The sequence below is a fragment of the Canis aureus genome, chromosome 6, assembly GCF_053574225.1.
Source record: "Canis aureus isolate CA01 chromosome 6, VMU_Caureus_v.1.0, whole genome shotgun sequence".
Classification (NCBI taxonomy): domain Eukaryota; kingdom Metazoa; phylum Chordata; class Mammalia; order Carnivora; family Canidae; genus Canis; species Canis aureus.
Genome location: NC_135616.1, coordinates 5359636 through 5385905, shown reverse-complemented (window position 1 = coordinate 5385905; position 26270 = coordinate 5359636). Strand labels below are relative to the sequence as shown.

General features: G+C 40.8%; 1 long non-coding RNA gene and 1 pseudogene across 1 annotated transcript; both read right to left on the bottom strand.

Moving 5' to 3' along the window:
- Positions 1-662: 662 nt before the first annotated feature.
- On the bottom strand, positions 663-25361 carry LOC144315445 (uncharacterized). The gene is made up of 3 exons (XR_013381150.1): positions 25108-25361; positions 3300-3498; positions 663-1045 (listed from the first exon to the last, which is right to left on the bottom strand). It is a non-coding gene; the product is annotated as an uncharacterized LOC144315445 (long non-coding RNA).
- On the bottom strand, positions 7850-8660 carry LOC144315098 (alpha- and gamma-adaptin-binding protein p34 pseudogene; annotated as a pseudogene).
- Positions 25362-26270: the final 909 nt, after the last annotated feature.

Here is a 26270-nt window from a genome sequence, read left to right as displayed (position 1 = left end):
GTTGTTTTTCAACGACATTGGATCTCTTTTTACTCACATCAGCTAAACATCCATTTTGTCAGACCATCTGAGAAAAGAAAGACAGAATGGCAGAGAAAGTAGCTGCAGAACTGAGCCCCATCTGAGTCAGCCCTATTCAGGCCATTCTTTCTCTACTTCTAAGAGTTGAAGGTTGCCGGTGGAATGCAGCAGAACATAAGCTCTGTCCTGTGGTCAGCCACCACTGCAAGTTTTAGCACAGGCTTGTTCTGAACAGAATAGAGCATCCTGTTAGAACCACCATTGTAAACCCAGTATAAAAGAAAATAAACCCTCTTTCTTATCCACTATGTGAAGTGCTCTCCTGTTCTCCACATTAGTAGAGCCAAAAGGATTCTCCACGGAGATACAGTTATTCCAGCCGAGGTACAGCATCCTGTACAATTTGTTTCACAAGGTTTAACTTTATTGTAAATACTAAGATGTGAGAATGGCAAGCAAGAAGTGTATTAAAATAGCAGTATTAATGTGTGCCTTTCTCTTAAAATGCAGAAAATGTTAGCTGCAGTTCAAAGCAATGTTCAAGAGCCTACCCCACAAGAGTATGTGCTGAGGAAATGTTTATTATTCTAAATCTGGATGGATGAGTCAGGATGAACCAGGAAAATACCATAGGTAAACCGCATATTGAAACCCAGATAAACTCAGCGAATAAACCATACCTTGAGTCTTTTTTTTTTTTTTTAAGATTTTATTTTTATTCATGAGAGACACAGAGAGGCAGAGACATAGGCAGAGGTGGAAACAGGCTCTCTGCAGGGAGGGGAGCGGGACTGATGTGGGACTCGATCCCAGGACTCCGGGATCACAATCTGAGCCAAAGGCAGATGCTCAACCACTGAGGTACCCAGGTGCCCCTCATACATTGATTCCAAGGTCACTTCACAGGAATGTTGCCTTGTGGTTCTATGGTGGCTCTCTGGTTCAGAAGAAATTGCTTCCATTCTCATTTCACTTCTGGGTAACTCTTTGTAACCAATTGCTTGTGTTCCTGGTCTTTACTTCACTTGATGAAAAAATAAAACATTTTAAAAAGAATTAACACGACGACGCAATACAATTCGTACACAAGATAGCTAATACATTTTAAAACTGTTTAATTTGAAATAATTACAGACTTATAGGAAATTGCAAAAAAAAAAAAAAAAAAAAACGTGCAAGGAGGTCCTGTGTACCCACCACCTCATTCCCCTCAATGGTAATATAGTGCATTTGGCAACTATATTTTTTAGTTATATGTGTGAGGTATCCTGCTGAATGCTTTTATGCACTTCCTGCTTTAACCCGTAAAACAACTGTGAAGTAGATACTGGTATTACCATTTCTTTAAAAATATTTTATTTATTTATTTGAAGGGGGGAGAGGAGCTTAGTAGGGGCAGAGGTTAGCGGGGGGAGGGAAAGGGCAGAGGGAGAAACTGGCTCCCTGCTCAGCAGGGCGGGGACAAGGGGCTCTATCCCAGGCCCCCCCGGAGCCCCCAGCCCCCTGAGCTGAAGGTGGACACCACTTAAATGATGGACCCCCCAGGCGCCCCTTATATTACCATTTTTAAAATAAGGGAAACCAAAGCTCAAAGAGGTTAAATAATTTGTCAGAAGTCAGATCACAAGTAGGGGAATTGAAATTCAAACATTGGAATCCTCATTCTAATAGCATTCGTATATCATCATGTTCACGACTTTTCCATCAAAACTGTTCCTCAGCCAATTTCTCTGGCATCGGGAGAGCCTCTGTCCTTTTACGTGTAAGCTCTTGCCAACTAGGCCTTCGCTATTCCCTGCTGATTTAACCACTGAAACATTTAAGATCACCTTTTCAACTCTTTTCTCACAAAGCATCCTGACCAGAGTATTTACCACTTCAAACCACACTAGCAACTTTCTAACCAGTCTTTTTCAGTTCACTCTGGCCAAGAATGCAAAAACTATCTTTCTAATATTTTGCTTGTACTAATTCCGTGAAAATCCCAAACATGTGCCTTAATAGCATCTTTTCAGTAACTAGACTTAGTGTGGCAAACAGTTTGCAGTGTGTACAAGTGTCTCATCACTGTGTTGCACACCTGAAACTGATACAATATTGTATGCCAGTTACCTCAATTAAATATATATATATGTGTATATATACACACACATATATATAAAGACTATAAGTATATATAAATAGTCTTTCCACCAAATGCCCTTTGCTTCATTAGCTGTCATTTACCACCACCTAACACTTTTGTTTCAAGCCAAGTTATCCTGGGTTAAGACAATCTTGAACTCAGATGCCAATTCTTTGCTCCTTCAAACTATGTTCCTAGTGTTTTTGTTTGTTTGTTTGTTTTTATTGTTGTTGCTACTGGGGGGAGTTGAGGAGGGAGAAATTCTACCTCTTTGTGACATATATTCTTTTTTATTTTTCCAGTTATAAAAATAATGTATAGGGGTGCCTGGGTGGCTCAATTGGTTGTGCATCCAACTCTTGGTTTCGGTTCCAGTTGTGTTCTTGGGGTCACAGGATCAAGCTCTGTGTTAGGCTCTGCGCTGGGCATGGAGCCTGCTTGGGATTCTCTCTCTCCCCCACCCACACACACACTCTCTCTAAAATACACAAATGTTTTTAAAAAATACATGTATAAAAATCCAAAACAGTATAAAGAAAAAATAAGAATTGCCAAAAATCTCCCAATTCACCTATTATACTACAAAACGTTAGTTTATGTTTAGCTCCTTTTTTAAGCTTTCAAGGTCCCACATAAAAAAAATTTAATACTTTTATTGAGATATAAATCATATTCTATAGAAGTGATCCATTTAAAGTGTACAGTTCAATGGTTTTGAAACTATTTCATAGAGTTGTACCACCATCATCACATCTAGTTTGAGAATACTTCATCATCCTCAAAAGAAACGTACTCAATAGTCACTCCCCATTACCACCCCCACAAACCTTGGGCCTAGAAAATCACTAATCTCTGCCTGGATGGATTTGCCTGTTCTGGATGTACTATATAAATGGGTTCATAAAATATGTGGCCTTTTGTGACTGGCTTCTTTCACTCAGCATAATATTTTCAAGTTGCATCTATCAGTATTTCATTCCTTTTTATGGATGAATAATACCTTATTATGTAGGTAAACATTTTATTTATCCACTCATTAGTTGTAGACATTTGGGTGCTTTCTATTTTTTGGCTATTGTGAATAATGCCACTATACACATTTACATGCAAGTTTTTGTATAGATTCATGCTTTCTGTTCACTTGGTTATATACCTAGTATTGAGATTGCTGGATCCCATGGTAACTATATCTTTAGCATTTTGAGGAATTGCCAACTGTTGTCCAAGGCAGCCACACCATTTTATATTCCTATCAGTAATGTATAGGGGTTCCAATTTCTCCACATTCTCCTATATAAAGTGTGCCTCTTCCAAAGTAAAGCTGTCATTATTCATAAATGGTCTGATTGTATCTGCAGAAAATACAAGAATACACAAATAAATTATTAAGAAGTAAGTTTAGTAAAGTCACTAGACACAATGTCAATTCTATGTATGTCAGTATTCAATAATTGTACATAGATCTAAAAATATAATACCATTTATAATATCATTTAAAAAGTCAAATCCTAGAGGCACCTAGGTGGCTCAGTCAGTTAAGTGTCTGCTTTCGGCTTCGGTCATGATCTTGGGGTCCTGGGATCAAGACCCATGTTGGGCTCCCTACTCTGAGGAGTGCCTGCTTCTCCTTCTGCTTGTTCTCTCTCTCTCTCTCTCTCTCTCTCTTTCTCTCTTATGCATGCTCTTTCTCTTTCAAATAAATAAATAAAATCTTAAAAAAAAAGTCAAATCCTAGAAATAAATCTAATGAAAGATATGCAGGACCATTACATAGAGAACTAGAAAGACATTATTGAGCAAAATTTATTAAATTCTTAAGTAAAATGTAAGGCTACATCAAGGCCATGGATTAGAAAACTCAATTTTGTAAAGATGTCAATTGCATCAGATTCGATTCATTCTCAATAAAAATCTGAGCAATTTGTGTGTGTGTGTGTGTGTGTGTGTGTGTGTGTGTGTGTGTATTCACAGTCTGATTTGAAATGTCTATGTGGAGGGCAGCCCGGGTGGCTCAGCAGTTTAACGCTGCCTTCAGCCCAGGGCATGATCCTGGAGTCCTGGGATCGAGTCCCACATCAGGCTCCCTGCATGGAGCCTGCTTCTCCCTCTGCCTGTGTCTCTGCCTCTCTCTGTGTGTGTCTCTCATGAATACATAAATAAATAAAGTCTTAAAAAAAGATTAAAAAAAAAAAAGAAATGTCTATGTGGAAATGCAAAAGGCCAAGACAAAAATAGCCAATAATTTTGAAGGACAATGAACAAATGAGATGAATATCCTTTACTGAATGTCCAGATATATATTAAAGCTACAAAAATTAAGAGTGTGTGGTAATGGATTGGACATAACAAATACACCAATAAAGAGTCCAGAAGACAGACTCACACGTGTATGAATTGCCTGATAACAGCAGCAGCAATCTAAAGTAGTAAGAGAAAGACACTGTAGAGTTGTAATGGAAAGCTAGGTCAACTGGAGTGTCATGTGAGGGGAAAAAAAAAAAGAAACTTGATCCCTACCTCACTCCATACATAAAAATCAATTCCAGAGGGGTTGTGATACAAATATGAAATGCAAAACAATAAAGCTTCAAAATATCTTCTTGAAGAATATCTTGACCTTGGGGTAAGGGTTGACTTCTTAAACAGACATAACACTGGCCATGCATAAATTGGCCGTAGATAATAGTCCATAAATTGGACTATCTTAGAAGTTCTGTCATCCTAAGACACTATTAGGAGAGGGAAAACACATGCTATAAAGTGGAAGATAATATAAATACAAAGATATACAAAGAACTACACAAATCAATAAGAAAAGGACAGTCAATAGGAAAACGGGCAATAGACAGGGACATCATAAAGAGCATATCCACATGGCTAAGAAACATATGCAAAGGTGCTTACTATAATTTTTCATCAAGGAAATATAAATTAAAACTATGATGAGATACTATAATACACCTACCAGAATAGCGGAGAGCTTGAAATACCAAATATTGTTGAGGATGTGGAGTCTCTTATTTTATTGTTGATGATATAACAAACTATCACTAATTTAGGGACTTAAAGCAACTCAAATATATTCTCTTACAGTTCTGTGGGTCTGAAGCCTGAAGTCTGACACAAGTCTCACTGGGATATATCAATGCTTTAGCAGGGCCGTTTTCTTTTCCAGAGGATTTACAGGGAAATTCGTTTCCTTGCTTCTTCTAGTTTCTAGAGACCTCCATATTTCTTGGCTCGTGTGTTCTCCCTTCATCTTCATAGCCAGCAGCATTACCTGTCTATGACCATCCCCTCCATGGTCACATCTCCTCTGACTTTCTTTCCCTCTCTTCCACATTTTAGGACTCATGCGATAACATTGGGCCCACCTGTATAATCCAGAGTAATCCCTCTCTGTCAAGATCCTTAGTTTAATCATAACTGTAAAGTCCCTTCTGCTATGTAAAGTAATATATTCACAGGTTCTGGGAAGTAGGACAATGGATACCTTTACAGGGGTACCATTATTCCACCACATAGTGACACAACTTTCATACAATATTCTTGGAGATTTGGTTCAACCACTTTAGAAAATAGTTCGCAATATGTACTAATGCCAAACACACACAGAACCTATGATCCAGCAATTTCACTCCAAAAGATATGTACACATTATGTACACCATTATTTGTAAAAATTCCCAATTTAGAAAATATCTAAGTGTCCATCAGCATTCAGGATGGATAGGCAAAGTTGTGGTATATTCATATCATGAAAATACTATACAGCAACAAAAATGAATGAGCAAGTGTCATCTATTGTAAAATGAGTGACTCACACAGATGTAAAATTGATAGAAGCCAGAGAATGAAGCATACATTCCATATGATTCCATCTGTTTAAGATTTAAAAACAGGCAAAACTAGTCTTTGGTGTTTGAAGTCAGTTTATTTATTTTTTTTACTTTATAAATAAATCATATTTTAATCACCTGGCTTTGTTCAATCCACAAAAATCACACTCACAGCTTTTTCTAGTCTGTCTTTCCTAACCATGTGACCTGATGATTTTTTGGAACCCTTCATGTTTTGAGAAGAACATTCTGCCTTTCATTTTGCAATCCCAGAGCCACCTTCCCTTATATTCTTAATAAATAGCTAATGTCACCTCAAAGAAACAATGATGGGATGGTGTTCAACTACCGTCTCAAAGACCTTCACAATAGTTAAAAGAGGGGAAAAAAGAAAAGGAAGAGGGAAAAAAAGAGTCACCAAGCAAGGTAACTGCTAAAGTTGCCTGTGATGATGGCTCTTCCTGAGTGCTCCAATCACTGAAACCTTCCCTCCTGGTGGCTGCCCTGGTCCAGAACCTGAGACATTCCAGTCTTCCAGCCATTCTTTCTGAAGTGCTTAGAAGGCGGTGCACAGAGCGGCATCTGAAACTTGGTTCTGCTGGTAATCGAAGGAGTTCACAGTCCATGGTAGGCCAGGATTAGTTCTTAGCCAGCACCATCCAGTCAGTCTAGAGCCATGGGGCACCAGTCTAGAACCGGGGCAGTGACCACCACGGTGAAGGTTAATGGCATGCATTACCAAGTATCTACAAACACAGAAATAGGGATTTTTATTTGCTCTCTTTCCTCCCTTCCTTTGGAAACGTTCCCTCTGGCAATCAGTTCCCCTCAGGCTGCCCCTGCCTCGTCCCCCCAGCCCTGGAAGTAGCATAGGTCCTCAGAGCTTCACTGCCTAGCCCTTCACATCCTTTCCTGGCTCACCCACACTGCAGTATGGCTGTTTTGGCAGTGATCTGTTTGGCTCTCAGAGACAAAGAGGGGGAAAACTGCCCTGTTTTGAGGGTATAAAGTGTGATGGCAAAGCTCTGACATCTCAAGAGTTCTAAGGAAGAACAGTTTCTTCTTGGTGCGACTAATGCAAAAGCCTCCGGTTCCGATCACATGCTGCTTCAATGGCCCAGAACAGGGAATTCCTGAAGTTCCCTTCTCTCTCTTAAACAAAAATCCCTACCTGTGCCCCCACAACAGCAATCCAGCAAGGTAGATGGGTTTGTTTTATCTCTATAGCAGAGGAGGACACCTTTGCCTCCTCTATCATCGTCAAAAAATTCATACTTGTTTCTCAACAGCTTCTAGTGTGAGCTGAGACCCTCTATTTCAGATGAAATGTCCAGAGGCATTTTTCAGCTGGAGACTAACCTGAGGTCCACTGACTCTGGCCCCACCTCGACTACAGCACAAATCCTATCAGCAGCTGCTCCCTTTCTGCCATCGAAAGCACCGAAGCTCAGAGCAGCAAGCTCCCTGAAAGCAGAAAATCCAGAAGCCCGAGGAAAGGTAGCACCAGCTCCTGATCTGCAGTAATCGAGTGTAACTGCAGAAGACATTACATAAAAGGCGGACCTGGAATGGTGTGGTGGCCTTCTCTTTCAACTTGGGCAAATCACACAGGCCGCTGAGCCTCATTTCACTCCTGTTCCTGGAAAAGATGTATTTGAAAAACTCTCACTCCTTGTTGTCCTTGTACTCCTCACTCTCTTAAAATATACCAAGGGAGAAAAGCCCTACTATCCCCTACTAAAAACTAAAAGTAAGGGGGCCCCAGAACTAAGTCAGGTGGCCAACATGATGATGGGAAGTTCAGCAAAATAGAACTGGGTGGAGCAGGGAAGTATCTCAGGCAGTCAGACCCTAGCATGAATCATTTAGTGTTCATCAGATGAAAGACCTTCAATTTCCTCTCTGTCTCCCCCAACTGCCACCCAGAAGGCTTCGGCCACCTTTCCTGCATGCAACTGTCTTTGCTCATGAGGGAGCATCACACCCTTGTCTTTCATTTCCTTTAACTTTGTGAAGAGTCTTTCAAAATTCTCCAAATCTCCTCCACCAGTAGTAAGCCTGGCTAATTCTTGAATATCCAGATCTAACATGGGATCCACGATGCTATCAGCCTGAGCATCTGTTGTGTTAGATGCACCACCCCGATGCTCCAAGAGGGGTTCAGTCCTAGCAGGTGCTGGCAAATGGGGCTGCTCTGAATGATACGTCTCTGCTGACCCAATGCTATGGTTTGCTCCAGCCAATGAGCTAAGAGGGCTAAAGCCTTGGTTCCTGTCATTCTTCATTGCTACATTGGACCACACGTATGCATTCAAGGCTTGAACGATTCTCTTTATGCCTGTAGATTCTGGGAGGTCATCCTCCTCCTCAGGCAACTCGTCTGGACTGAGTGCTACCAATTCAAAGCCATGTTTGATACACCATTCTTGAGCTTTTTGCCGGTTTACACCATTTCCACACACTCTGTCACAGACCAAGATCATGACTACAGGTAACCATGCTTCTGCCAGCAGAAGCCATGAAGAAACACTATCAAGACCAGATTTTTGTGTGCTGTCAAAGTAAACCACAAATGCTTGGACAGACTCCATGACTTCTGCAGTGATTAGAAATTTGTTTGGCACCACACATAGATTGGTACCTGCTGAATAGTATTTATTATCAATGGTCCAGGGATAAAACCTCATGGCATCATCGGCAGTCAAGTGATCCTCTGCTCTGAGGTTATGCTGGACCAGCTGGTGTCCAGAGAAGGTGGAGGAGCAGCTGGTGACAAGCACACAGGGGGCAGCCATCGCTCTAGAAGTCAGTTTAGAGATAATGGGGAGGGGTCTGGGGGGGATGAGTGGATAAAATTAAAAGGATTTGAGCAGGGCTTCTGGGTGTGGGAAACGTTCCATTTCTTAACCTGAGTGAAGGCTGCAGATGTGTGAACTCCCTAATAATTTTTCATGCTTTATGTTACGATTTGGGTTTTTTTTTTTTTTTTCTGTTTGGATGTTTTATAAAGAAAATGTATCCTTAACTCAATTTGATTATTTAGTAACTATTTTGTCTTTTCAACCTGTTCTTCCATGAGCAAGGTAAACTTTTCTTTTCTCCAGGCTAATTAAAGAAACCATCACACCTCCTTGGTTTTATTCCTCCATCTGTTCTCTTTTACCTCTCATTTCTTCCCTTCCCTGCTGTCTTTAGCCCTGTGTCCCTCAGCTGCCCTGTTGGATGCTCAGCCTCTCCCTGCACCTGCTTGCCCCTTGGGCGTTAAGCGCTGGTCAAAGTCCCCAGGCCTGGGCCTGGAGAGAACAGGGCATCTTACACTCCTCGTGGGATCCCTTCATGTTTGCAGGACTCGCACACCCCCACCCCCGGGGCGTGGGGGTGTCAGCAGGGCTCCAGCTTAGATCCTGCTCTGCAGCTCCATGTCTGTGGATCTTGAGCAATTGCTTCACCTCTTTCTATTTGGTTCCCAAGTTTGTGAAAAGGCAAACTTTTTTATAAGATAGAAGGGCCTTTTTCATGGATCACTGTGAGGCCTGGATGGGTGAGTACCCGTGAGGTGCTTAGAGCGGCTGCCACACGGTGAGAACTCAGTAAGTAAACTCAACAGAGAGTCTATTAAATAGTCACCCATTATGAGCATCTGAAATTACTGAGGTAAGGAGTAACGTTAGTAGATCTAGCTGAGTTCCAATAAACTTTGCCTCTGATTGCTTTCTTTTTTAACTATCATTGCTCTTCAGAAAATGGAAATGACAGCCCCCCAAATTTAATGGCACTTAGGCCTGGGATCCCCACGCTCACAGAGCTCTCATTTCTATCTTTCAGCTGTTTTAGAGATAAATAATGCATAACTCAGGGATGCAATGGCATTCGACTACAGCCTTGGGGCTCAGCCCAACTCTGCTATTTAACTTTGACTTTGCTTTCAGCCTCTGGAAGGCTAAACGGCCCAGTGCTTCCGGAGCAACTTTTCGAGAATCCCTGAGATACTGCTTCTCAGTGATCAAGTATATGCACAGATTCCCAAGCATCTGATCAGTGTGACAGTGATACTAATGGCAATAACCGTGGCCTGGACTTGTTATTATCTGAAGATACCCTCTCAAATATAATTAAGCATTCTAAATATAACTTGGAGGAAAATCTCCTTACGTACTTCCTGTGTTGAAATTCCGCCAATGAAAAGTGCTCCATAAATTTATAATTGCCAGAGTAAATGCTGCAATATTCATGAATATTGTGAAATCTTTAAATGAGAGTGTTTTAGATAGTTAATTTTAGAAAGAACATTATATATTTTTGGAGCCAAAAAATCTCATAAAAATTTAATTACTGAGGCGCCTGGAGGCTCAGTCGGTTAAGTGTCTGCCTTGGGCTCAGGTCATGATACATGATTGAACAACCCCACGTCAGGCTCTCTGCTCAGCGGGAAGCCTGCTTCTCTCACTCTGCCTGCTGCTCCCCCTGTTTGTGCTCTCTCTCTATCAAATAAATAAGCCAAATCTTAAAAAAAAGTTTAATTACTAACATAAGGTAATAGGATAGATAGTGATTATATCATGATTCCAATCTTTTCAGAATTGTTTGTTGTCCTTGCAATTCTATCACTAATCAAAATAATCTGTAACAACTGCATTTGATTTAGGTTACAAATATTCTCTTTAGGCCAAGAGGCTTGTTAAAAAAAGTTCTTTTTTTTTTTTTTTTTTATGATAGTCACACAGAGAGAGAGAGAGAGGCAGAGACATAGGCAGAGGGAGAAGCAGGCTCCATGCACCGGGAGCCCGATGTGGGATTCGATCCCGGGTCTCCAGGATCGCGCCCCGGGCCAAAGGCAGGCGCTAAACCGCTGCGCCACCCAGGGATCCCTATTTGAAAATTCTTTATATCTCATGAGAGTGGTATTAAAATCATAATGTCAACTTGGCCATCTCAATTCCGCAAAGAAAAATAATTCCAAAACAGCATACAATAAATCCACGACAAGCTATCTTTAATCCAAATAGGTACAGTGAAGTGTGTCAATAGTAGGAAGAAAAGAAATATTAGAGGGGCACCTGGGTGGCTCAGTCATTTTGAGTGACTGACTTGGTTTCAGCTCATGTCATGATCTCAGGGTCCTGAGATTGAGCCCTGTGATGGGCTCCAAGGTCATCCAGGAGTCTGCTTGACACATTCTCTCTCCCTTTCTGCCTGTCCCCCAGCTCACACATGTGTGCTCTCTCTTTCTCTCTCTAAAATAAATAAAATCTTAAGAAAAAAAGAAAATTAGAGAAAAGCTAGGTATCTCAAATACATTTTGTTCCTTCGAATAAACTTAAAAATAGATGCTGTAAGACCACTTAGAAGAAAACCATTCTTTATAGATTTGAGCCAATAGAAACTAAACATTAAAATATAAAGCTTGCTGGGGTACCTGGGGGGCACAGTTGGTTAAGCACCTGACTCTTGGATTTGGCTCGGGTCCTGATCCCAGTGTTGTGAGATCGAGCATCCCCGGGGCTCTGTGCACTCAGTGGGGGGGTGGGGGTGGAGTCTGCTTATACTTCTCTCTCCCTCTGCCCCTCCCACATGTGCTTTCTCTCTCTCAGATAAATAAATCTTTAAAAAAATATGAAGCTTGCCAGATGTTTACTGTGGTCTGTCAACTATTTTTTGGTAACTGAAGATAAAGGATATTTTTGAGATTTTCCTAGGTGCACAGTTCCTTTGATAAAAGTCAGTCCTGAAAACCCAATTATGTTCTGTCATTCATAAAAGATTAATGCCATTTGTTCAATGTGCTGGTGACAGTTTAGTCACGTGAATGTGTGGCAAAGCACCTGCAAATGTGATCTCACAGATGACAGCATTGATAAATTTTGTTCCTTCACCATAACGTCAAACTTTAAAATATTGGTTACTAAAATATTTAAGGGTGAAATTATAATCCTAATTAAATTTTTGATAACATGCCACTTATTTTAATACTTCAGAGGTTTAATCTGTGATGATGACATTTAGCTTCTGCTTCAGCTTAGAGTGAATTTGGAGCTCTCCCAGCTTTGGCTGGATATGGTTTTTAAGATTTGGTTGTTTGGTGTTTTGCCATGAAAACTATTCAGTGCACTGCTCAAATGTAGGTAATGAGTAAGTTCGACTTGCCTAATGGTTTCTTTATATTTTTTATATTTTTCCTCAATGTGTCCCAAATCAATATGGGTTGACAAGGGACACTGGCCTGTAATAAGATGAAAGTATTTTTATATATATTAAAGAATTATAAGAAATGAGTTCCCCTGAATTCCAGTAAAAATTATTTATATATTTTGTGGGCAAAGGACTTGGATATTTTCCCCAAAAAGATACAAATGGCCAATAAGTACACAAAAGGGTGCCCATTATCACAATTATTAGGAAAATACAAGTCAAAACTACATGATGTATCACTCCATACCCATTAGAATGGCTATTATTTAAAAAAAGAAAAAGAAAAAATAACAAGCATTGGCAAGGATGTGGAGAAACTAGAACCTTCATGCATTTCTGGCAAGAACATACAATGGTGCAGCTGCTATGGAAAACAGTATGGTGGTTCCTTGAGAAATTCAACATTGAATTAGCATATGATCCAGCAATTCTGGGTATGAAGAAATGAAAGCTGGGACTCAAACAGATATTTGTACAACTATATTCATGGTAGCATTATTCACATTAGCCAAAAAGTAAAAGCAACCCAAGTGTCTGCTGATGGATAAATGAACAAACAAAATGTGGTAAACACACACACGTACGCATGCACACATATCCTCCATACACAATGAAATATTATTCAGCCTTAAAAAGGACATTCTGACACATGCTACAACATGATGAAACTTGAGGACATTATTTTAAGTGAAATAAACCAGTCACAAAGGACAGCTGCTGTATGATTCTACTTATGTGAGGCAGAAAATAGAATGCAGGTTGCCAGGGCTTGAGGGGGAGCAGGGAATGGGGAGTAAGCATTTCATGGGTAGAGAGTTTTAGTTTGATGGTTGCACAACAATGTGAATCTACTTAATCCCAATGAATTGTATACTTAAAATGGTATATTTTAGGTTACATATATTGTATCACAATAAAAAATCATTTTATATTTTAGATATTTCTGTGTTATACATGCTTATTTGACTACAACGGGCAGGGTGAGGATGAGGTTTTCCTGAGAAGTAAATGGGGAAAAGAACATTGATCAAGATGCTTTGACTTTGCAGATAAAGCATTTTCCTAGTGCACCAGGAGGATATAATAGAAAAAGGCATTTCTTTGAAAGATCTGATGTCCCCACTAGTCAGTGGACCAGGGTCCACAATTGGGAGCCAAGCTGGGACAAATACACTACTTTACATGGTCCAGGATTAGGAATCTTGGGGTGGGAGGTGGGGGATACACACCAGAGCTTTGAAGGAAGTCCTAAGGTGAAGAACTGGGCACGTGTCAAGTCCAAGTGGACCTTGATTGTATCAAGGGGAGAGGGAGGTAAGTCCAGAACTGGATGAGATATGAAAAAGTGAGAGCTAATACACCTGACCATGTCTGTGGTGTATGTCACGGTACTGCTTGACTTTTTTCATAATTCTAGAAATGAGGAAGATATTGAGATCAATTTTTGGAATGCAACTGGGGTGCTGTGAGTAAAAGGGACCTCATCAACTATTTACATGGTTAGACATGTCAGACAGGTCGTTTCTTATTACCCATAGTCCTGTATTCAAATGCAGGCCATCTTAGTGATGGTTAGAGACGCTGATAGTTGATCCAACTGAAAAAGCGTGTGGGGCACCTAACAGCTGCTAGTGTGTAATGGTTATATGCCATCAGCACAGTTGAGGAGCAGTCCTGGCCTCAAGGCTGTATGGATGCCATCACATGGAAGGAGCCAGTCTCCCAAGCTCTGCTTGAAGCTTCTCTGCTACTCGGCTTCCCTGGTTTTCATTCCTTCAGCTTATAGCTGGAGTCTTCTTCCCCTACTTACCTCTCTGGATGGATGACCCTCCAGATGGCTAGTCTCCATGGCTTTGCAAGTCAGCTCCTAAGGATGCTGTATCTCAGGTCTGTGCAGCCTCTGGACTCAGACTCTGAAACATCCTACGCCAATCCAGACCAGCACGGTTAGGACACCACTTATCCTTCTAGGGCAAGACTTAGCGTCATTTTTCTTGTCAAATAGCACCAGTGCTCACTGGAGATGCTGATGGACAAATAAAGCTTCCCTTTCATCTCAATTTATTCTCAGGAGATCCTGCTTCTGATGGAGGCAGATGTCCAAGAACTCAGCCTACTACATAAGTCTTATTCATTCACTCAGAAAAATATTTACTCAGTGCCTTCCATATGCTTCAGTGTTCTGTAAGAACAGGACAGGGTTCTGTAAGAAAAGCATGTTCAAGGAGCCCACAGTCCAGGGACAATAAAGAGTAAAACAGTCGGAATGAAATGTGTTGAGTGCTTTGATGGGAGATGGCAGAGGGTGCTCTGGGAACAGTCAGGATGACTCTGAAGAGGCTGGACACAGTACTGGGTCAGAGGTCCTAAGTGAGGCATGCTCTATGGGCAGCACCTACAGCAGTGTTCCAACAGAGTGCTCCTTTGTGAATGCTGGTCACCCACAGGAATCAGTTTACTCTGGTCTCCCCTCCATGGCTTGCCTGAGCCATTTGTAGGCGGTGACAGTTATGACCTTCATGCACCAAAGATGAAGTGACCTGGTCCATTCCTATTTGTTTATTGGCACCCAGAATCTTGCCTGTAGCTCCTCACCTTCTGTGAGCATGTCCTAGGTCAGCTCAAACATAGTCTCTGGAGACCAGTGAGCCTAGTATTGGACACTGTGGCCTGTAGCCTTCTCATGGGACTCTCCTGAAAATCCAAGCAATTATACCTCAAACAGCCATCGATGAGGCAAGGACTGTGATTGCCCCCATTTTACAGAGGAGGAAAGTTAATCTGAGAGACCGAGTATGGCCTGCCTCTGATCTTGTCGCTGTGCTATCCACGTCCTAGAGCACAGCTGGTATTGGTCACCCTCCCAGGAGAGCATTGCCTAGTTGCATAAGCCAGTACCACATCTTGCTGCCTCTCCCAACGAACAAAACACTGAAAATACCAACTTCTCAGGTTCCCCCTGAGAAGATTACAAGCTTGGAGAGCAACAGAAAGCTGTAGTTATACCAAAGTGATGCAGTTTCTCAGTCACATTTCTGAACAGAGAGAAAGGTCAGTGAGGACTCCAAGCCCAGAATCTGATGAGCAAGTAGGATGAGAACAAGAAAGGCCACTAAGGCCACTGAGAAAGACACCAAGAGCCACTTTTTGATTTCAATCAGACCTACGAATAAATATTTGATTTTCATATTCATTTGTTTTCATTCCTGCCACCTTCCCAATAATGGTGTCACTGGTGTCACCATGCTGCCCAGGTCACAGGGGGTTACAGGGGCTGGTGTTTGCTGCTCTTTGCTTCCTCATTAGCTACTACTGGGCACAGCCTACAAAGGACATTTTATAAATACACTGGCCTGAGTGCAGAACTGCCAAGGGCCCTATCAAGTAGGCCTTTTTTCTTTCATTTTGTAGCTTATAACACCTTTATAAATTATTTCAGTTGTTAATCAAAACAGTCTTGCGAGATCAAAGAACAGGTGTTAGTTCCAAATTACAGGTGATGAGACTGAACTTTGATGAGTAGAGACCTAGGTGAGGCCGTGTGGATAGTTTGTGGCCCAGTGAGGGCGAAACCCAGGCCTTCTGACTCAGGAGGCTTAAAGTAGGTACTTATTTATTATTTAAAGTGGGTACTTTATTTTAAGTAGGTTTAAACATTATAAAGTAGGTACATAGGCAACATGGAAGAAAAAAGGGACCACATAATTTTGAATTTTAGACAATTGTCTTTTCTGATTTTCAATCTGTATTTAGTATACACGGACCCATTTATGCATACACTATTTTTGTGTGATTTCTACACTTTTATTTTACAATAACATTTCCATGGAAGCTAACTTTTTAAATTTCTTTAATTTAAATTCAATTAGCCAACATACGGTATGTCATTAATTTCAGAGGCAGAGTTCAGTGATTCATCAGTTGCATCATCACATCATGTGCCCTCCTTAATGCCCATCACCCAGTTAACCCACCACCTCACCCACCTCCCCTCCAGTGACCCTCAGTTTGTTTCCTATAGTTAATAGTCTCGTATGGTTTGGCTCTCTGATTTCATCTTGTTTTATTTTTTCCTCTCTTCCCCTATGATCGTGTTTTGTTTCTTAAATTCCACATATAAGTGAGATCATATAATTGTCTTTCTCTGATTGACTTATTTTGCTCAGCCTAATACCCTCCAGTTCCATCCACGTCGATGTATATACCACATCTTTTTAAACCATTCATCTGTCCGTGGACATCTTGGCTCTTCCCATGGAAGCTAATTTAAAGACACCTAATGAGGTGCCGAGGGCCTCAGTTCTTTGCCTGTTCACAGATGTGCCCCCTACGGAACCTAGGTTAGCAAGAAGCACGGATTCTGTGTGAGCACATTCTACAGCCACTGACCCATAGTCCCAGCCTATAGTGAAGAGTCCATAGGGGGTACCTGGGTGGCTCAGTGGTTGAGTGTCTGCCTTTGGCTCAGGTCGTGGTCCCAGGGGTCCTGGTATCCAGTCCCACATCGGGCTCCCCACATGGAGTCTGCTTCTCTCTCTGCCTATGTCTCTGCCTCTCTGTGTCTCTCATGAATAAATAAAATCTTAAACAAAACAAAACAAAAAAGGGTGCATACCTGGACTTTGTCTGTAGGTCTGACCACACAACCAACAGGTACAAGCTGCTGCTTGTGGCCTTGTGTTTCTGTGTCCAGCCCTGCCTGCTGGCCACTGTGCCACAAACTATGCTATTACGCTGCTTCAGTCCACAGGATTTGCACAAGGATGTGAATAATTTTTATAGCATATGTATTTAAATTGTATTTGTTGACTAAAGAGATCATGTTTCTTTAAGGATGTAATGGATTCCAGCAAGTATCAGATTGAGAAAATTATGTAATCGACATGCTTTAGTTGACCATGAATTCAGTCGACCCTCTTGGGTTAGGAAGTTTAGGTGTCTGCTGAGTGTTGTGCCCAAGATTGCGAATCCGAGAAACCACCGAGGAGCCGACACCGATGCAAACACACGAGGATTTATTAGCAAGCTCGAGCTTGGGTCCAAGTGTGCCCGACACAGCAGAGCAGGGACTTGGACCTCGAAGTGGGTTACAGCTGGGTTTTTTATAGGCTGGTCTAGGGGATTTTCAGAAGGGATGGAAGAATTTCTCTAAGTTCTGTTTACATTCTGATGTGGGGCTTTCAAGGGCTTTGAGCTCTGTTCTTATTCTAAGATGAGACTTTCTACTATGGGTGTGGGCTCTGTTGTCTTTCTGATATGGGATTACCTGCCTATTGGTAAAGCTTCAAGTACGAGACACACATTGAGGACATTCTGCAGTTTTTCCCATAAAGTTCAGCTCTTATTCACAGGGGCCTAAGATGGCTGTACTTGTGCTAATGCTAAACTTGAGGTGGGATGGCCTTGATTTTTCTCGGCCTCCACACTGAGCGCATTGCATAAGCCTTGTAACAGTGGTTCTCAAACTGTAGTTTGTTTAGGAATACCTCTGGAGGTTTTCCAAAGCACAGATTGCTGGCCTCCATCCTGATTTAGTAGGTCTGGGATGGGCCTGAGAATTCATATTTCTGCTTCATGTCCTGATGCTGCTGATCTACAGGCCATGCTTTGAGGGCCACTGACATACACAAAGCTTGTGGTGAAAGCTTGTACTAATCTCACAAATGTGCATTAAATAACGATTGCTTCTTTCAAATGTTCAAATTTCCTCTTCTTAAACAGAACATCTATTACACAGCCATGAAAAAGTTTAAAAAATCAAAGGGATGCACCTTGAGATTTTCAAAATTTCATGGGTGAGAATGTACGATTATTTCCATAGAAGACACCTTTGTATTGAAAGAAAAGGGGGCAATAAAGCCAAGGCCTGTGTTTTCAATCCCTAAAGACCCAGTTGAGAAGACCCCAGGGCAGGACAGGCTGAAGACAGGCTATAGGGGTGGATCGGGGTCACATGACCAGCTTCTTTTCTTTCCCTACCTGGCAGCTGTGTTTACAGCAAAACACTAAGAATGCAAAGTAGATTAAAAAGATAGCAATGAAAAAACATGAATTACAATTCTGAAAAAGCATCTATATCCTTGGAAGTGCATGGTGACATCGAGGATATAGTTTTGTCAAACTCTCCATTTTTATGACATGCACGAGCAACGATATTGGTAAAGCTTCAAGTACAAGACACACAGTGCCTGACTTAAATCAATCCTCTATGGGCTATGTTCTTAAGTCAAGAGAGGAGAAAAAAAATCCCTGGAAGGCCCCCAACATTGCTTGTCTTGCTTTTAATTAAAGGCCTTCCCTTGGAGTCCTATAAATCATGGAATGGGGCTGGGCTATTTGCTGTTTAAATAAAAAGCTGCCTACCGATCTGCCCAGATTAATAAACACAGGACATTTGAAATGTAAGGTTGAAAGAATAGCTGGGACCTCACTTTATTTCTGCCACCTTTTAGCTGTGTGACCTTACCTTTACTCACTTAGTTTGAATATCATTATTGAAAGCTCCTCATCTGCCAGGTACAGAGCTCATAAAAAGGACTTTGTTTCTTCTGTAAAATAGCGATCATGCTAACCCATCTTCCTGTTGTTGGGGACACGTGCCTGGAACTCCTGGGGACTCTGGATCTGTGGGACCTCTTTGTCTCCTGATGACAAGCCATCCCACGAGAACCACTTCTGGGGGGCTTAGCTTATTCTATGCCTGGCTGTCTGGTGAGTGTGGCCTTCCTCAGAGTGACTTTCCAAATTTCAGCTGTTTTGAGAGCCAGATGAAACACAAAGTAATGGAAGTGGCTGGAAACAGCTTGCTCAGCTACAAGACCCCATGCACATGATGCCACTTCAAAGAGCCTCATGCACTAGGACACGCCATGCCACAGGTGGTGCCAGGGATGACACACACATTGGCTTATTCTGTCTTCATTCTTGCTTTGTGCAATGGATCAGCTTGACATTCTTACAAAATTGAAGTCCTTTTTGCAGTCCCCATTAAGGCCCTAACAAGGTGCCTTACACATGGTAGCATGAGCTCAACTATTTACTGAATTCAGCCAAGCTCCCTCAAATCTGATGCTTTTGAGCAATCATTGTCAAAAGGAATTTGCAACTGTTTTTAAGAAGAACCTAAACATTTTCTCTCCTGTGACATATTCTATCTGCTTAGGTGCCCACCCCCACCCCATATTTGAAATAAAAACAAAAAGTCTCTTGAATTAAGCATGGAATGGATATCTTCCAACTCATACTGACCCCATCTTTAGAAGTAAAATGACAACTTACCTCCACAGGAAAAAAAATATTTGTAGAAGAACAAAGAAGGAACATATGAAAGGCTAATCCTTAAGTTGCAGAAATTATATCTTTTCAGTAAGTTCTTTTGTAAACATGGTCAACTCAGCTGATTGGAAAATAGTTATAATAAGCCAGGTGACAAGTTGAATCCCTCTATAGGGTCCACACCACACACTTGCCACAGATGCTTCTTTACCCCAAGCAGCTGTTGGCCACTGAAGGGACCAGGCCAAAACTAGAGCTTGCTACTGTGTAGACCACCATGAATGTTTGGAGAAAGGACTCCAGTTTCCTTTTCTGGCAAATTAATAGCACTCTCAATTCTCTTTTATTAAATAAACTGACTAGGACAGGAGTAGTCTTCAACTTAGTCAATAGGTTGTCCAGCCTTGGCGATAATGCACCAAGAGGTGGTAAGCACCCTTGATGTGAATCTATAGAGGCACGAAGCCTACTCTAGCACCCCCAAAGTCCTCATTGGCAAGGTATGTCCTGGTTTCTTAACTTCCCGAAATGAAAAAGTCACTGACAAAGCTGGATGGATAATTATCATGGGTAAAATTTCTGTACAGAGTAATTCGGGTGATATAGTAGAACGAGAACGTATTTAACCTGAACATAATCAAGTTTTAACCATCTAACTTCCAAGTTACTGGAAATACAAGAGACAGAAGAGCAAGTGAAACGGCATCTGGAGAAAACGGAGAATTCTAGAAAGTGGGAGATGAAACAGGACGCTTCAACAAGTTAGTGTCGAGATTAAAAGCAGCAGAGAAGTACTGATGAAAAGAAAATTTTAATTTTTTTAAAGAATTCTTTTTATTTATTTGATAGAGAGAGTGAGTGAGACCAGGGGGAGCAGTAGGGGGTGGGGTGGGAAGCAGACCCCCCAATGAGCAGGGAGCCCAATGTGTGGGGCTTGATTCCAGGACCCTGAGATCATGACCTGAGCCAAAGCCCAGGTGCCCAAAATTTTAAATTTTTTTAAACAACCAAATGGAGGATGTAATCTCAATTGGAATTGGTTTGAATAAATCACCTGTCAAAGACAATTTTAGTGCAATTGGGGAAATTTGAATATTGGCTGGCTATTTGCTGATGAGAGAGGAATCACTGCTAATTTGGTTTGTTGCTAATACTACTATAGTTATGCAGGAAAATGTCCTTATTGTTCAGAGGAACATTCTAAGTATTTAAAGATGAAATGACATGTTTCTAATAGAAAACCTTTCAGCAAAAATGAAGCAAAGGTGTTGAATATTTATTGCTAAACTCGTTAATGGGTAGATCATACTACATTCTTCTTGGTATTTTTTTATTTTGGAAGTTTTCAATTATGATAGAAGGTTAAAATGTATTAGATTTCAAATTTATGGTTTTTTTTAAAGATTTTATTTATTTATTCATGAGAGACACAGAGAGAGACAGAGACACAGGCAGAGACATAGGCAGAGGGAGAAGCAGGCTCCATGCAGGGAGCCTGATGTGGGACTCGAACCTGGGACTCCAAGATCACACCCTAGGCCAAAGGCAGGTGCTAAACCACTGAGCCACCCAGGGATCCCCTCAAATTTATGTTTAAACATTTTCCTGGCTTTCTTATTTACTAACTGTATGAACCTGTACAAGTCATTTAAATTCTCTGAGCCTCTGATTCCTTCTTTGTAAATTGGTGATAATAAACCTGTATGAAAATTTAATGTATATGTGAACATGCTTCCTAAATGGGCAAGGCCCACAAGTTTTGCTCCTTCTTGTTTATATGTATGGCTTGAAATCTGGCTTGCACAGTAGTTCAACATCTCTGAATGTGATATAAGTGCTCCTATTAAACAGAACCAATAGGATATATGGAGAGAGAGACAGCGATCAACAGAGACAGAAAGAGAAAGATTTAAGAAATTGGTGACTGTGGAGGCTGGCAAGTCCAAAATCTGTAAGACTGATATTCTGGAGACCCTGGATAGAGTTAATGCTGCAGTTTGAGTTTGAAGGGAGTTTGCTGATAAAACTCCCTCCTCTCTAGGGGACCTTGGTCCTTGTTCTAGTGAGGCCTTCACCTGATTGAACAAGGCCCACCCACATTTTGGAGAGTAAGCTACCTTACTCAGTCTACTGATTTAAATATTAAATCTCACCTTTAAAAAACAAGCAAATCACCTTCATAGCAACATCTGTAATGTTTGAGCAGATATCTGGGTACTGTGGCCTAGCCAAGTTAACACATCTAATTAACCATCACAATGTTTTTTTTTTTTTAATTTTATTTATTTATTCATGAGAGAGAGAGAGAGATAGAGAGAGAGGCAGAGACACAAGCAGAGGGAGAAGCAGGCTCCATGCACCGGGAGCCCGACGTGGGATTCGATCCCGGGTCTCCAGGATCACGCCCTGAGCTGAAGGCGGCGCTAAACCGCTGAGCCACCCGGGCTGCCCCACAATGTTTAATAAATAAGTGACTAATGAGATACCTACTGTTTCTCTGTAGAATTCTGTGCTACTACAGAAAAGCAACCTGTTGTTGGTGCCATTTTGAGTCATTCAAAGTCATAGCTTTCCAACCAGCAGGAAATATTTAGTTTTTTTTTTTAATGCATCTAAATTTAAGTGGTGACTTTCCTATAACTTTCCTTCCTATTTATAACGTCCTACGCTCAACCAAAATATAGTAAATCCTCATTTTTCATAATAAGAATGTAAGACCCTTGAGAATAAGGGTCTTTCTGTCACCTTACTGCTGTAGTCTTGGTAATTAGGCCAGTCAGTGCCTGCCAGAGGGTGGGCACTCAGGAAATATTAATGAATGAAGCCTTGATGGTGGAACTGAGCACATACCAAAAGTGCAGTTAGTAAAGTGTGATCAGGATATCATGTCTATAGTCTATGATGAAATTTAGCATCATTCCACACACATAGAAGAAATTCCACTTCAGTTTCATTTGAAACATTTTACTCCTGGCCTGGATGTTTAGACATAAGTTTTATTGAAGTAGCATTTTTAAAAAAAGATTTTATTTATTTATTCATGAAACACACACACACAGAGGGAAAGAGACACAGGCAGAGAGAGAAGCAGGCTCCCTGGGGGGAGCCTGATGTGGGACTTGATCCCAGGATCCCAGGATCATGATCTGAACCAAAGGCAGATGCTCAACCGAGCCACCCAGGCGTTCCTGAAGTAGCAATTTGTAATTAAATATGAAGATCATGTCCAAATATATCTTCCATGGAAACTTTCATATAGATGGAATAACATGCTGAACAGTGAAATGTTTTTTGTTTGTTTTTTACACAGGGCTTGAACTCTTGACCCTGAGATCAAGACCTGAGCTGAAACTTGGAGTCAGACAACTTAACTGACTGAGCCACCGAGGCATCTCAATGATTTAACTTTTTCTAGTGAGAATTATCAGTGGAGTCAGTCAACTGAAGGCTCACTAGTGGGCTACTGTATGGGATGCAGGACTGCCTTTTCCCGAATATCTTCCTGTTATCTCAAGGCATAAAATGCCTAAAATACTACAATTTGTGAATCTTGAGAGGATTTGAGCTTTCCAGCATTCTCAATCAACACAAATATCTCACAAAGATACGTTAAAGCTGTCATTTAGTGCTTCAGCAGAGATCAACTAAATCTACCAATCAACTCATCAGTTGGTAGATGTCCCATGTTTCTTTTCCCTTAGTGATACAGCTTTTTCCAATTTTGACAATTCAGAAATATCCATCATCAGTTCTGCTCTTATAACTGTAGAAGAATCAAATCCCATGAAAACCAGAGTTTATATTTAGTGTTTTTCTCCCCTCCCATACATTGAATTAGATTTACATTAGAAATAATCTCATTGTGTCCGCATTTAAGAAAGAGAAGAGCAATGTTGCTAGCTCCCCATGCTGTGGGAAGAGTAAGGGCTGTGGAATGCTGTTGGATGACTTTCTGCTGGCCTGGTCTCAGTTGTTGCTAGGGTACTCACCCATATGTTTATACACTTATATAAAAATGACCTAAGAGACCAAGTATGAGCGCAAGTACTTCAGGGATTTGGTGATCATTTTCACAAACCTACTAGAGTCTGCTTTCATCCCATTCTTCCAAAGTCAAAACCATATGTTTAACAGAAAAGATGACTGCAAAATGTTTACATAATTCGCAGTTGTAATGTTGGATTCTGATAAGAGAATACTTGCTCAAATGATACTCTTATATGGGAAAATTCATTTTAAAAATAGGACCCAAGCTTGTCAGAATAGTTTAAAGCTCCCCAATTGTATGTTAAAGTTTATTTTGACTGTATCTATTTTGTTTTACCTGTTATTGAAGTTATAACTTCAAGATGATACACAAGAACTTGGATTTTTAAAAAAAGATTTTATTTATTTATTCATGAGAGACAAACAGAGAGGCAGAGACACAGGCAGAGGGAGAAGCAGGCTCTATGCAGGGAGCCCAATGTGGGACTTGGTCTCGGGTCTCCAGGATCACGACCTGGGCCAAAGGCAGAGCAGAGCTCAGAGCTCAGCCACTGAGCCACCCAGGTGTCCCAAGAACTTGGATTTTTACTAGAAAAACTGTTCAGTTCTCCTTTTTGGATACAATTTTACAATATTAGTTTGAGGATCACTCGAGATACAAATGGATTATCAATGATAAAGTCGTATTCTCTGAAAAAAGAATTTCTATGCCTTAATTCTACTTCTTTTGGGAACAGAGACTTTGAAAATGAATGAACTGAAATGAATGCCTTATTTTTGATTCAACCAGAAGTGGTGTAATAAAGTGGTCCCTAGGGCTCCTAACTACTGGTCTCCCAGGGCTCTGGTGGAAATGAAATGAAAATGTATCAAAGTCCCCAACAAAATGCCTGGTCTGTTTTAGACACTCTGCAAGTATTAGTTTTCCTTGCCCATCCTGAGGGATTTTAAATTTATATATGAAAGATTTGAAAAGTAGGGATGCCCGGGTGGCTCAGCAGTTGAGCGTCTGCCTTGGGCTCAGGGCATGATCCCAGATTCCCGGGTTTGAATCCCGCATTGGGCTCCCCGCAGGGAGCCTGCTTCTCCCTCTGACTGTGTCTCTGCCTCTCTCTTTCTTATGAATAAATAAATAAATCTTGAAAAAGAAAAAAGATTTGAAAAGTAAAATGATTTTAGATAGACAGGAATTTTTATGAATCAGGCAAAATTCTGCTATTGTAGGTCAAGCAGTTTTCTTGTGTTTCTATTTGAAATCCAATCCAATCTGTTAAAATGTTTTCTCTGACAAGACTGAAAAGCTTTCCCTCCCTCTTCTAAGGAGGCCAACCTCTTTTAAGAATGTATAAGCCCCATGTAGTGTTAAGACTATGGACGGATTGCTGCCCTTTTGCTAAGATAAAGACCACATTAGACGCTGAATGTTCAAGGGCATATCTAGAAAGCCAATGTGCCTGCATGCAGTATGACCAACATTATTTGCCAGGCGGAAATACAACTGTTTCCTCCTCTTAACTGGTACTCAGTTGTTTTGAGAAATGATGCATTGGAGAAGTCTAATAAATCAGTCACAAATTTGTGTAGCCATCATAAGTCAATCAGATTTTCTTTCAAAGTGGAAAACAATTTTAGAGTAAAAGAACAGATTGCCTTGTTATTCATTCATACTTACACAAAGCCACAGGTATTTGTGGAAATGTCTTGTGGTTCTCTTCCCACTCTGTGGCTCTGGTTCTGATGGATGCATAAGCTCTTAAAAACTCTCTGGGTTTGCTAACACTTCATTTCACTAAACAAAGGTTTGAAGCCTTATAGGTGAACATGGTTTTGCCACCTGTTACAGAGACACAGAGCTCCCAGCATCCTCTCCTTCACAAATGACCATTGTTTCTCCCTGGCCAGCCCAGCCTCTGCTTTCAGAATTCAGACACAACGATGTCAGAACTGTACTTGCCGGTAGTTACCTAGGTAATTTCAAGATGCTCATCTTTTAGAATGTTGAAAAATGGAAGTTCCTAATAGGAGATTCTCTCAAGTAACAGATTAAAAAATGAGGCAAGATAGCACTGTCTCAGTTTCTGCAAAATAAAACCTAGGCACTATCACAGATGATAGGCTGGCGCCAATGTGCTATCATTTGGGACACCAAAAACAAGTAACTTGTATCATCCACCAAAAAAAAAAAAAAAAAAAAAAAAAAAAAGTGACTCTTGTCCCCTTGAAATGTGTGATAATGTTTGGCATTCACAACTATCTTTGCTGCTTTGCCCTCATATTAAATATTTTCTTTGCCCTATTGGACTTGGTTACACATCTTTGTCTCTTTAAAACCCGGTTGAAAAGTTATTCATTTAAATATATACAAACTCTTGTATCAGTATTTAGTGGAAAATGTTTTGAGGTTTTATTGTTTTCTTTTTTGTTTTCGTTTTTGTTTTTGTTCTTTTGGGTTTTTATTTTGGGTTAGAATTTTTTCTTTTTTTTGTACTGTTCCTTTAACACAGAGTTCTTAGTAACAGGGGCAGTTCCTGAATTCAAATAAACCATTTTGTATGGGTTAACTAATTACAGGCTAAGATAAGGCCTTTTTTAGTGTTTTTAATTTTTAGAATTCACTACATAAATTGTAGGTATTGTGGGTCTCAAAAACACTAGAGACTTTTAAGTGTCTTAGCACTACCCTCAACGTGCCTGCTCTGAGTCAGCAGCGAGTGCACCTTTTTGCGTGTAACTGCACTCTGGCGTGTGGCATCTTCTTCCACGCCACGCCACACGGTGTCTAAAGCATCCCCCAGTGGCGGATAAAAAACAAAAAACAAAAACAAAAAAACCTTG